This window comes from Rhinopithecus roxellana, chromosome 16, assembly GCF_007565055.1.
Source record: "Rhinopithecus roxellana isolate Shanxi Qingling chromosome 16, ASM756505v1, whole genome shotgun sequence".
NCBI classification, from domain to species: Eukaryota; Metazoa; Chordata; class Mammalia; order Primates; family Cercopithecidae; genus Rhinopithecus; species Rhinopithecus roxellana.
The window spans coordinates 65,252,926-65,265,365 of record NC_044564.1 but is presented as its reverse complement, the minus strand read 5'-3'; the positions used below and the strand labels follow the sequence as shown (position 1 = coordinate 65,265,365).

General features: G+C 38.9%; 1 long non-coding RNA gene across 1 annotated transcript in view; it reads right to left on the bottom strand.

Annotated features, from left to right (window-relative positions):
- Positions 1-1,025: 1,025 nt before the first annotated feature.
- LOC115894029 overlaps positions 1,026-12,440 on the bottom strand; it is a 54,079-nt gene continuing 42,664 nt past the window's right edge. Inside the window, exons 2-3 of the long non-coding RNA XR_004054085.1 lie at positions 3,126-3,236; positions 1,026-1,323 (exon numbers count right to left, since the gene is read on the bottom strand). This is a non-coding gene — a long non-coding RNA (uncharacterized LOC115894029). The remainder of the gene's footprint in view (positions 1,324-3,125; positions 3,237-12,440) is intronic.

Here is a 12,440-nt window from a genome sequence, read left to right as displayed (position 1 = left end):
TCTACCTCTTATCTGTTTCTTATCAAGCTGAATTTCTATCAATGTTTGTAACCCTGAGGATAGACAAAACTAAAATTAGCTCCACATCAGTCTGAAGGGGGAAATTGTTTGTAGATAAAAACAGTCTCTTTAAGTCTATGGTAGTTGATTAGTTCCTGCAGTAGAGAAAATTAAATTTTGTGGTTGAGACCCAGCGTGCTTGGATGGTTTAATAATACTATGGCCATGGTCCAATGGCTGACAACCAAGAACTTAGGTACGCTCTGTACTTTAGTCCCTCGTGCAACACCTGAAATTCCTGGGGCGAATCAAACAGCAAATTAAAGCTCAGACAACCTTCACCTGCAAACCATGCACAGTATAAGGAATTCATTTTAATGTTTTCTGGCTGAAGTCATAGGGGATAAGATAACAAAAGAATGGCCACGAAGGAATCCTGGTAAGTTCTTAAGGCATCTTAGTTTGTGAAACATTTCCCCCCTTTCCAGGTTCTTGTAACTTTAACTGTGCTTAGAAGTTAGTGAGTTTCTCCTCCTCCAAATTTCAGGCCGTACAAGGGCAAAACTGAACGTTGAAAAGGCAAAAAAAAAAAAAAAAAAAAAAAAAAGGTCTTACGAATGGGCATACATCTTGAAGGGTACTGCTGTTTGGAGAAGCAGCACGAGGAATTTAACTTTGTGTCTGTGGAGGCCTTCCAGTTCCAGTCCTATGCTGAGAGTATATTGCAATGGACAATTCCGTGACTCCCTGACTCCAAATAGTGTCAAGTTGATGAAACAGAACCAAGTAGGCAAAAGCACCACTTGCAAACATATCTTGGATTTTTTTAAAGATTAAATCTGACCTTTTTTATGGGTTCTAAAATATGTAGTTCAATGATGTGAATTTGTATTCCCAAAAACATTCTAGAAGAAAAGTTTTGATATTTTAATTTATTTATGATCCATGTGGTTTGTGGGTTGGAGACAGAGATTGAAAATAATAAGCTAAAAAAACAGAGATAGAGTATGTGACTATGTACTAGTTTTCAATTATTGATACATATTTCACAAAGTGGGTGGCTTACAACTCAAATGTATCATTTTCTCATTGTGAAGGTCAGAAGTCCTCAAATCAAGGTGTTGGCGGGGTTGCATTTCTTCTAGAGACTCTAGAGTGGATCTTCATCCTTGCCTTTCCCAGCTTCTACAGGCTGTCTGCATTCCTTGATTTATGGTCCCTTCCTCCATCTTCAAAGCACATTACTCCAACTTCTGGTGCACATCTCTCTTCTCTCTGATCTTCACGTTCCTGCCTGCCTCTTATCTCTACGCTTGTGATTACCTGGATAATCCAAAAATAATATTTCCATCACAAGATCCTTAATCATACCAGCAAAATCTCCCCTTCCTCCTTTATTTATTTATTTATTTTTCTCGTGAGATAACATATTGACATTTTCTGGGCCTCAGAATATAAAAATCTTTGGAGACCATAATTCAGGCCACAGGATGTTTAAAACTAACCTCTTTAATTCAATTGCTGATTCCTTGTTGTGTGATATAAATGGCTTTTCAACAAAGGATGGGGAGTGTGCTGTCTCTTTACTACTGTGAGAATTATTTTCTAAAATTTGAGATGAGAGTGGTTTTACTTCTCGTTTAAAAAATGTCAGGAGCTTCCCCTGATGTCAAATAACATGCAAATGCATGCTCAGGTAACCATCCATACAAAGTATATCCTATGTGGATTCAAGTCACTTTACAATATTTTTCCATTTAAATCATTCACTCATCCGATGGTGTGTTTTCTTACCCAAGATCTTTTACTTAAGCTGCTCCCTCAGCTGATTCTTCTAATATGTGGTCAACACCCAACCCATTTTATACCATCTATTTCATATTCCACCACCTTCATAAAGCATTCCCAGATACTTTATTTTATTTTATTTTATTTTTTGAGACAGAGTCTCACTCTGTTGCCCAGGCTGGAGTGCAGTGACACAATCTCAGCTCACTGAAACGTCTGCCTCCTGAGTTCAAGAGATTCTCATGCCTCAGCCTCCCGAGTAGCTGGGCTTACAGGCGTGGGCCACTACACCAAGCTAATTTTTGTATTTTTAGTAGAGTTTGGGTTTCACTATGTTGGCCTGGCTGGTCTCGAACTCCCAACCTCAGATGATCTGCCCACCTTGGCTTCCCAAAGTGTGAGCCACTGCACCCAGCCATCCAGATACTTAAATTTGGAGTTATCATTATTCAAATAACTAACAAAATACAAATAATGTTATAGTTACAAAAGAGAATCATGTTTCTCCATCTCTGTAAAGTGGGAATCTAAGTTCTTTCATTGCCAGATGAAGAAACTTAGTCTCAAAGAAGTTAGGTTACTCCGTGAAATCCATGACCGCTGTCCAGATACATGCTTATTTTCGGTTTGGTATCTAAAACATATCTAGTACTGACTCTAGACCACTCTGTAGATATCTCTCTCTCTTTGTTCTTTCCCTCCAAACTTTGTTTTAGTTTGATGGTATTTGTCACAGGCTGTTTGGTATCATAGCTACGTTTGTACTAATCTGTAGGCTTTGAGAACAGAAACTGTGTCTCTCATTTCAGTATTCCATTTAGGACCCAGGAAAAAGAATTCACATGCGTTGATTGCTTATTGTATACTGAGCACTTTTCTCATTTATATTATTTGTATCTCACAATTATTTTGTGAAGGCAGCATTGTTCATTTCATTTAATAGATGAGGCCATTGGAATTTAGGAAAATTTCATAAATGTCTTTGGATACACAGCAAGTATGTATGATACTCAAGCCTGTATTCTTCCTATATGCCTTGCTGCATACACACTCAATAAATTTTTGTTGACGTGAAACAAATATCACCTTAGTGTAACTATTGTGAAATATGTTTCCCTTAGGGAGATGGTAAGACAACTGTGGAATTTGCCTTTAGGTAGAGCTCCAGGAATACATTCTGAATGCCAAAAACCATGGGAAGAGGAAGAAGAAAGAGTTTTGTGAGTTCACCTTACATTCTGAGGCCATAAAAATACCCTCCCCTGTCAGAAAACTGACACTTAAAGCCAAAGTTTGTTTAAAAGGCATGATTTTACCCTTTGGTAAATAAAACGTACCTTACATTCAGTCAGCCAGGAGAGATGATTTAAGTTTTATTTCTGGATAATAATTGAGTAACACTTCGGAATGTGATTCCCTGCCAAGTGGATGCTGTTGGTTTCACACAGCTGTAGTCAGAGATGGCAAGAGCTATTTACTGGGAAAATGATAATGCAATTGGATGTTGTACTGAACCCAAGGGTGAGATAATTTCTGTTGTGCTGTATCACAGGCCTGCAGTTAGTCTGTTTGGACAGCCTGTTGGTAGGGCCTATGTGGTTGATGCTATTTCACAGGACTTAGTTATAGAAAAGGAAGGTTTACCTTCATTTTAAATTAATGCAAATGGTGCAGATTCAGCCCCAGTCAACTGGTATTTTCCAGATTCATAGTTTACTTTTCAAGTATATAGAATATGTTCTTCCCCTTGGATTTATTTAACTGAAATGTTTGCACTTGACTCAGTAATCTCACTCTTGGGAATGCACACTAAGGAAATGATTTAAAATAAGAAAAGAAGCAGTAGGCATATCTTTGCAACATTATTTATAATCATGAAACATTGGAAAAAACCGAAATGTCCAGCAATCAATGAATGACTAACAAATTTTTGCACATCCTCTTAAGGGAATCATTATGCTGTAATCAAATTATAATTATAAAGATCATTCAATAAACAAATACAGAAAACCAAGTAGCAACATGGGAAATGTCCATAATGCACAAGTAAGTGAAGAAGTAGAATGCAAACCTAGCTAAGGTCGCCATTTTATAGTTTAGGATTCAACTTACGTACCCTTGTCAAGTCCCTCTAGCCAGGTATGTCATAAAGTTTAGGCAAGTCCACCAAGTCCTCAACCGTCTCCCAAACATTACCAGAAATTTCCATATGCTCTCTGGGGGCTGAGAGATGGGAAAAATCTGGTCTACTTGAGTCATTTCTCCATGTGCTGCCTGTTGCTGGAAGTTTCTAGCTGCAGAATATAATATGGTCTTTTCCTGCTATGCCCAAAGAAAAGTAGCTGAGGGCAAGTCAGCTCCAGTAACTTGTAGAGGGACCAAAATGATGTTTGCTCACCAGTGACACCTGGCAATGGGAACTCTCTAGCAAAACAGAGAGGACCTTGGTCTCCAAATTCTTTTCATTACCTTACCAGCTATCCCACAGCATATGAAGATGCTCCGGAGTAGAGGAGCTGTGAACATTTCCAGTGTTGGTTGCTTTATGAGCCAACATTGGTGGAGAAAGGGGTCAAAGTGGAATTGTGGCTCTCTTGGGGAAAAGCTCATTGGAAATCATATAACTAAATTTTCTCCAGGAGAAAAAGGAGGCTGTGGGAACTAGTGCTGCTTCCGGAGCAGAGCTGACTGGAAAATGCCAAACACCAAAGGGACTCTGATGGGATATCTTGGTGGCAGTGAGGTAAGTATTGTTCTCAGGATATAGCTATATTCCCCCTGTTCTGGTCTTTACCATGAAGGCCAGATTGGAGCCCTTTTGTAGTAGCAAGTTCTTCAATCGAAGACTATTCTCTGATGTCATGCTCACTTAAGAGAACCCATTCATTAGTAGCCTGAGACCCCAAATATACTAGTTCCTTGTACATCTAACTCTTTATTTAACCATATTCACAATCCCATTGTAGGGTACAAGACAAGATCAGAACTAGTTCTTTCCTGATATATAACCAATGTCCCCCCTTTTCTCCTCACCTTTACTCAGGCCAGGCATAGTCATTTGGTTTCTATTCTATTATACTTCCTTCTGTCCTTACCCACGTAGAAATAAGATTTTAGGCATTTACAGTCATTAGGCCTTGGTTGTATCTAACCTAACCCACAACCTCCATCCAAATCTCAGAAAAAAGGAGTTAATTTATCTGTTTCTCCTGTCTCCTCAAATCTCTGAATATCATATGCAGGTTTGTCTAACCATTTCCCAGAATTGTCATCCAACAGAAGGGGCTTGTTTTGATTAAACAAAAAGATCCTCTTACTCCTTTTGTTCAATAAAAAGAGGAACCTGGAAGGTTTGCTACAAGATATCCCTGAGGAGGAGGAGGAAAAGTACATGGAAAACAGGAAGAGGAAAGAAAGGGAAAAGATGGTAAAGGGAGTAGGGGGAGTAAAAGGAGAAAAGGGAGAAAGAAAAGGAGGATGAAGAGAAAAAGAAGAAAATGGAAGAACGAGGAGGAAAAAAAGGTCCTGGATGTAATAATTATGATAATAACTGGAAAACTACTATTTGTATGAAAGAGAATATGGAAAAAGGATGGTAGATGTGTTAGAACTTTGGGATAGATCTTGTTTTTCTTAATTTCTTTTTTTAATTTTTTAAAATTCGTGTAATGCAGTTGAGAAGCACTGCTTGGTGAAATAAATTTGAATTCATCTGCTGGTGGGCTCAAAATGTTACATAGGAAACTTTTGACTGAGAGAATAAAAATCTATATTCCAACCCAGCGCTGCTGTTTAATTATGTGATAGACAAGTCGTTTAATCTCTCTGTGCCCAAGCTCATCATTTATAAAAAATGAGATGATCTCTAACAGAAATTGATGTCACATTTTCACCAGTGACTGCTCTAGATATGGGTGATATCAGTTTATGCTTCAGAGTAAACAGAGGAATAGGTTGCAAATTTGGTTAGTAGACCATTCGATTCGTTGAAATGGAGATGTAATCAAAAACAAAAGTTTAGTTATTCCAAGATGCTGAAAAAGAAAGTGATTGCCAAAGAGATGCTAAATAAGGATGTGGTGTATAGAGAATAAAAGACCAAGCAGATATAATGAATATTACAGAATTAAAGGCTAGAGAAACTAAGAAACCAACTTCCACACCCCATTCAGTGTTTAAGTCACCACAGTAGCATCCTTATCATGCAGTTATTTTGAGCAGTGATTTACAAATATTATTCTGAGGAGATTTAGGGGCTCCTCCAACATGCTCCAGAAGTCCATTAAAAGAAGCAAAAGAGGATAAAGAGAAGAAAAAAACACAAAGAAAAGGAGAAGAAGGACTCCTGCTACACAAATTATGAACTACTTCAAAGAAGGAAAAAGGGAAATTCTTCAACTAGAGCAACTCCATTCTCAGCCTTGTTACTTGTGGGTAATCTGCAATATATATATATATATATATTTTTGATCGGGACAAAAAAAGAGTTCCATTACTTTAAAATAGTTTTAAGAAAACCTATGGTCTGGATTATGTGTGTTTGTTTATTAGGCATTATTTGTTTATGCCTTTATTAAGTTTTGGCATCCGAAACAGAACAGAATAGTATGATGTAGCCCATTAAAAGAATAGTGGCCCTTATGGTTAATACCCTTCAATACTGAACTCATGGGTGAGTTTTTTGTTTTTTGTTTTTATTTTCTTGTTTGTTTGCTTGTGTGGCAGCCACATAACTTGTCTTTCTACACCTGCAATTGATTGGTTATTGAATTAAACTGCCTCCTGGGATGAGGTAAATTTGCATGAAGCAATTCCTGTTAATTTAGGGCAATGCTTGAGAAAGGCCTCAGTTGTGAACCATCAGCAGAAACACTCCCAGTGGCTGGAGAAAGAATGTCTTAATCCTTAAAGAGGCCATGTAGCAACACGGCTTTCGTTGCACCTCTTGCATCACTGCAGTCATTCATTTAATGTAATAAATTTGTTCCATTTGGTATTAGTTCTTCCAGGGTTGTGGTTGGCCTCTTTTCCTGGGGAACCATATAAGAAAAAAAACAGTGAAGTAACTAGCCTGATCTTCAGCTTTTCTGTCCTCCAGCTGCAGAAGATGAGTCTCTTTACATGCTGCCAAAGAAGCACTCTGGTTTTCATATTTAGCTTTAAATTGGTGATTACTCACCCACAGGCATTTACCATATATTTTTCCAATGCATTGATTGCCAGAGTAACAGCTATCCAATTCTTAGCTCTTATAACAGCTATTTCTCCTTGTCCCCATACACATCTAATTTGTCAAATACCAGTGATGTCGCAGCAGCTAGTGCATTTTCTTTCATAGTATCTCTTCCTAGTTCACCACTGGTGAAAGTATTAAAAGTTCTACTGCTACCATATTCCAGGAGCTATCAATATTGTGCCTATCACCAGTAATGGGAGCCTCATTGTCAGCCAGACAGACACAGATCCAGCTCCAAAATTTCATTTTCATTCACTTCTAAGGATCACTCCTGGCACCAACAGTTGGCCATTGAGAGTCCTGGGAAACAGACTCTAAGACAGGCATTTGCATGCAAGATGTTTACTAAGGTTTGCTCTTGGTAACAACACATGTAAGAAAGTAAGGAAAGCAGGCCTGGGCACAGGGACAAGTTGAATCATGATGCAGGTCCAACAGAGACTGGAGGTGATCCCACAGGAATGCTGAAGTGGTGATGGTCTTCCAAAGATGTCGCAAAATGAGGCAATTATAGCCCCGCACAACAAGTCATTGGATGTGTGCTACACTGAGAGAGGGAGCGTAACTTTTAAATGCCCCTTGCAGTAGACAGCCATGCTTAGGGGACTGCTCAGTTGGGAGCCATTAGCAGTCATTATTCCCAGCAGCTGAGGAAATGAGTGGCTCCATGCTCACTGGGGAAATCTGGGTACTACACAACAACATCTACTATAGCATGCATCTCTTACTTGCATTTTTCTACAGAAATGTCATGAGTGACCTAAATTACTGGTGTTCTCTTCCAGTCAGAAGACAGAGAGATGACAGTATAGTAAGGAACATTGAAAAAAAATCCTCCTACTACACTGAGTAATAGGTAAATCTTGACATCACTGTGACATTTCAGTCTAAGAGGAGTCTGAGGCATATAAAGAAAGTGAGAGACATGCGTGAAAACAATATTCAAAAATATGCATAAAGAATGTTTATTCCCAAACACTTAAAAGATGATCAGTTATGGTCAACATAGGTATGAAGTTTCCACCATTAAAATTCATAACCAGTTGTTCATATTACCCTAAGGAAACAATAGAAACTAAAGAATTAGGAATTTCAACCAGTGGAAAAGTTACTAATAGTGAAAATTGAACAACCTAGTAGTTAATTACTTAATAAATTATGGGCTATTCCTTTTTGGAGGTATTTAAAAACTAAGGTATATTCTTATTTTAAGGTTTTTAATATGACAATTGTAGTAGCTGCCATCCATTGAGTACCTTCTCAATAAACTGAGTCAGGTATTACCCTAGGCATTTAAATATATCACTTTATACACCCTTCTGCATTTAGTACATGTAAATCAATTTAATTCCCACACATTCTAGGATATGTGTTATAATTCTTCCTCCAGGGGATATAAGGGCATGTAACACAATTAAATAAAAATGAAAAGTTTTGAATGCACAACAAATAACTATTCTCAACTAATTGTGTGATCACTTGGTTATATGCTGTAGTATTTGAGAGTTATACACTTGCGTGTGCATGACTTGAGGAATGGCATGAAGGACTCAGGTCCCAAGATCTCTGCCTGAAATATCATTCCCAAAATCTGCTGGCCCTTTTGGAAAATAAGGGATAATAATTTGATTATTAGAGGGTCTCAAAATTAGTATTACAGATGATCACTTATCACTAATTAACCTGTAATTTTAGAAAAATATATCTTCATGAAAAATGTCATCGCATGAAATCTTATTTCTGCCTTCAATAACTGTTTGGTTAATGCCTATTGGTGTTATGTAAAATACTTAATAATCTTAAAGTTTTCTTTGTCCTTTTCTTTTTTTAGTAAATGCTTCAAACTATTTTCTATTTCCATTTTGCTGCTACAAATATCTTCCCTATTATCTCTACTAATGAAAATTATTAAAATAACATCCATAAAGTACAAAATTCAAGAATTTACTGTAGTTGACATTAGGTAGAGAGAAAGTTTAAATTTCTCCTCCAATATTTAATGAAACACATGTGCACACAAACACACACAAACACAGAGACTTTTCCCTAGTGTCCTGAATGATATACTGTAATTATCGAAATAAATCAAACTTCTTGAAAGAGAGATCTAATCCTTAACTTCAATGTTCAGAAAAGAATTGCGCAATTGTAATTTCAACAACTGTCACTGCCTAACTAAGACTAATTTACTAAAATTATGTGTGTGAAACAATTGGCAAGCTGAAAAATGAAATACTAAACTCTTCAGGAAACAACTAATAACTACATTGAGAACCTTTTTTCTAGTTTTCCGCATAAGGGAGACAGACACTAAAGACAAAACAGCAGTAAGATCCTTGGTAGGAAAGAAGTGGTAGACAGTAAAAGTTGAAAAACCACAAAACCTAAGCCTAGTGAACATCTATTTTATCTGACTGCCTGAAGCACCTCAGCTTGGAAACCACCCTCTTTCTATCTCAGTCCAAATAGTTGTGGAGGACCTGAAGCTATCCCATGGCTCTAGAAGTGGCCACAAATCCCAAGCCTGGTCAATCATAGTATTCACTTATTCTAGCCAGACCACTGAAAAATTCATTTTGGAACAAATTCCTAACTTTATTTGGACATCTGATTCTAACTATCCCTGAATTTAGGCCAATAAGTCAGTGAACTAGAGGCCTCCTGAAGAATGAACTACAATTGCTCTATGAACAATCATGTAATAGAATATGTCTGTTTTGCCTTCTAGCACTAGAATTGACAAATTTCTGTCAAAAAGAATACTTTCTATGCTTTCTACTACATGCATTTCTCAAACTCTCAGCTACATCTAGAAGCTCCTTTCACAAAGATGATTTGCATATGGGTTGGAATGATGTCTACTATATGACTCTGACTTAAAATGTGTTTGTTCTGAATAAAAAATCTTCTCAGCTTCTTAAGAATTTAATTAGATACACCCTGATTCATCTAAATGCTATCCAAAGGCTAAATATCTGTGGCTTTAATTGAAAAAGCTCATTAACTTTAAATACAGCTAAAGTTATTGAGGGGAAAACTCTCAGTAGAGATACGCTAATAGATTGTCTAGTAAGACTAAAAAGGAAAGGTTTGTGTATTCTAAACAAATTAATCTTGACGTTGTCTACATAATTCCACTTATTTTGGATCTGAGTCTAAGTGCTTTGAAAGGAAAACATGCAGGCATGCTGGCTGAAACCTATTCATTTGTCAGATATTCAATAGACTTTAATGCTTTAAACTAAGTCATCTTTCTGGGTAACCAAAAAGCAGATGAGAGGAAATTTCTCTTTACAGATGTTTTCCAGCTAACAAATGTAAAAAGGAATGATACAATTAGTATATTACCTTTTGGAATTTTAGTCAAGATGGCTGACCAGATGGAGCCAAGAGGAAAATCTGCCACGTAGAGACCAGGATGTCGTAAAGACTGGTGCACTCTGAGCAGATCTTCAGAGGGAATGCATTGAGAGTAGACAGAAGGATGACACAGATGCTGGGCTGAAGTAGGAGGAAGGTGAGAACCCTGCATGGAGCTAAGCACCAGGACTCGTTCCTGGGCCCCACCAACTCTTGGGGAAGGGGTGAGTTGAACAGCCAAGGAGTGACCCACTCTCACCATGGACCTCTGGAATCCTGGCAGCAGGAGACACCAAAAACCCCACAATACCTGAGCTGGCAGGAAAGCTGCCTAGAGAGGTGTAGGGGCAGGACTCCAACCTGTGTGGAGCCCAGAGGGTTTGGTGCAAGAATGTCTGCAGTGGAGCATGGTCAGGAACTCCCATCTCATAAGGCTTGCCATGCTCCTCTAGGAGACTTTAGATTTGGGGTGACTCTCAGACCTAGGCAGCACAGGGCAGGCTTGTCCATGAGATGGGGCCAGGCTAATCTGAACACCTCACTATCTGCTGACCTCTCCCAGGGTCCCAGCCTGGCTCCACTCACTTGTGGCACATCCTTGGATGCCCAGCAGGGTGCTCCTTGGAACCTTCATCACAGCTGCTTTGCCAGCAGACCACGCCTGACCATCAGAGATCTCCAGCAGAGTGGCCCTCACCAATGTATACAAGCCCACTTGCATGCTCCACTCACCACAACCTCCCCCAGGTTGCTTTGCTGGCACGCACTCACCCATGGCTATCCCATCACTACTTTGCCAGAATGCACATATGGGCAAGTGTGTGCAGGAACACTGCAGCCCCACTACCACTAATATGCCACACCAGCCAGCATGCATGCACCCTGCCACACTGACATGGCTGCTAGTACATGCGAAAGAGCATAGGTCCTGCTGCCACCGCCCTGATGACGGGTTTTGGCTGGCACCATCCATTAGAGTATTGTATTTAGCAGACTGGGAACATCTCAATTCCTCCAATGAAGCAGGTTCCTAACCTCAAGGGACCAGAGAGCAAAGCCAGAGGATGGTACCAGCCCCCCACCAGATAGAGCATGTAGTCCAGGAGTGCTGAGCTGAGCCTTGGCCCTCTAAAATTTTTCAGAAACAAAGCCATTCAACTGAATTCACTTTATGCCATAATAAAACACCCAAGGGCATTAACGAAGATAAAAGCAAAACAACAGGCCAGGCACAGTGGTTCATGCCTGTAATCCCAGCACTTTGGGAGGCCGAGGTGGGTGGATCACGAGGTCAGGAGATCGAGACCATCCTGGCTAACATGGTGAAACCTCATCTCTATTAAAAATACAAAAAATTAGCTGGGTGTGGTGGTGGGTGCCTGTAGTCCCAGCTACTAGGGAGGCTGAGGCAGGAGAATGGCATGAACCTGGGAGGCGGAGCTTGCAGTGAGCCAAGATTGCACCACTGCACTCCAGCCTGGGCAACAGAGCGAGACTACATCTTAAAAAAAAAAAAAAAAAAAGCAAAACAACAACAAAAAACCATCCAAAAGAAAGCAAGAAAGCAACTTCAAAGATTGAAGGAACATCAGCCCACATACTTGAGAAAGAACCAGTGCAAGAATTCTGGCAACTCAAAAATCTAGAGTGTTTTCTTACCTCCAAAGGACCACACTAGTTTCCCAGCAATGATTCTTAGCCATTTTAACATGGATGAAATGACAGCAAAAGAATTCAGAATATGGACAGGAATGAAGATCATTGAGATTCAGAAAAAAAGTCAAAACTCAATCCAAGGAATCTAAGGAATACAATAAAAGGATACAGGAGATGAAAGATGACATGGCCATTTTAAGAACGAACTAAACTGATCTGATAGAGCTGAAAAACTTATTTCAAGAATTGCAGAATACAATTGCAAGTATTAACAGCAGAATCAACAAATCTGAGGGAAATCTCATAACTCAAAGACTCGTTTTCCAAAATAACTCAGTCAGACAAAAATGAAGAAAAACAAATAAAGAAGAATGAACAGACTCCAATAAATATGGGATTA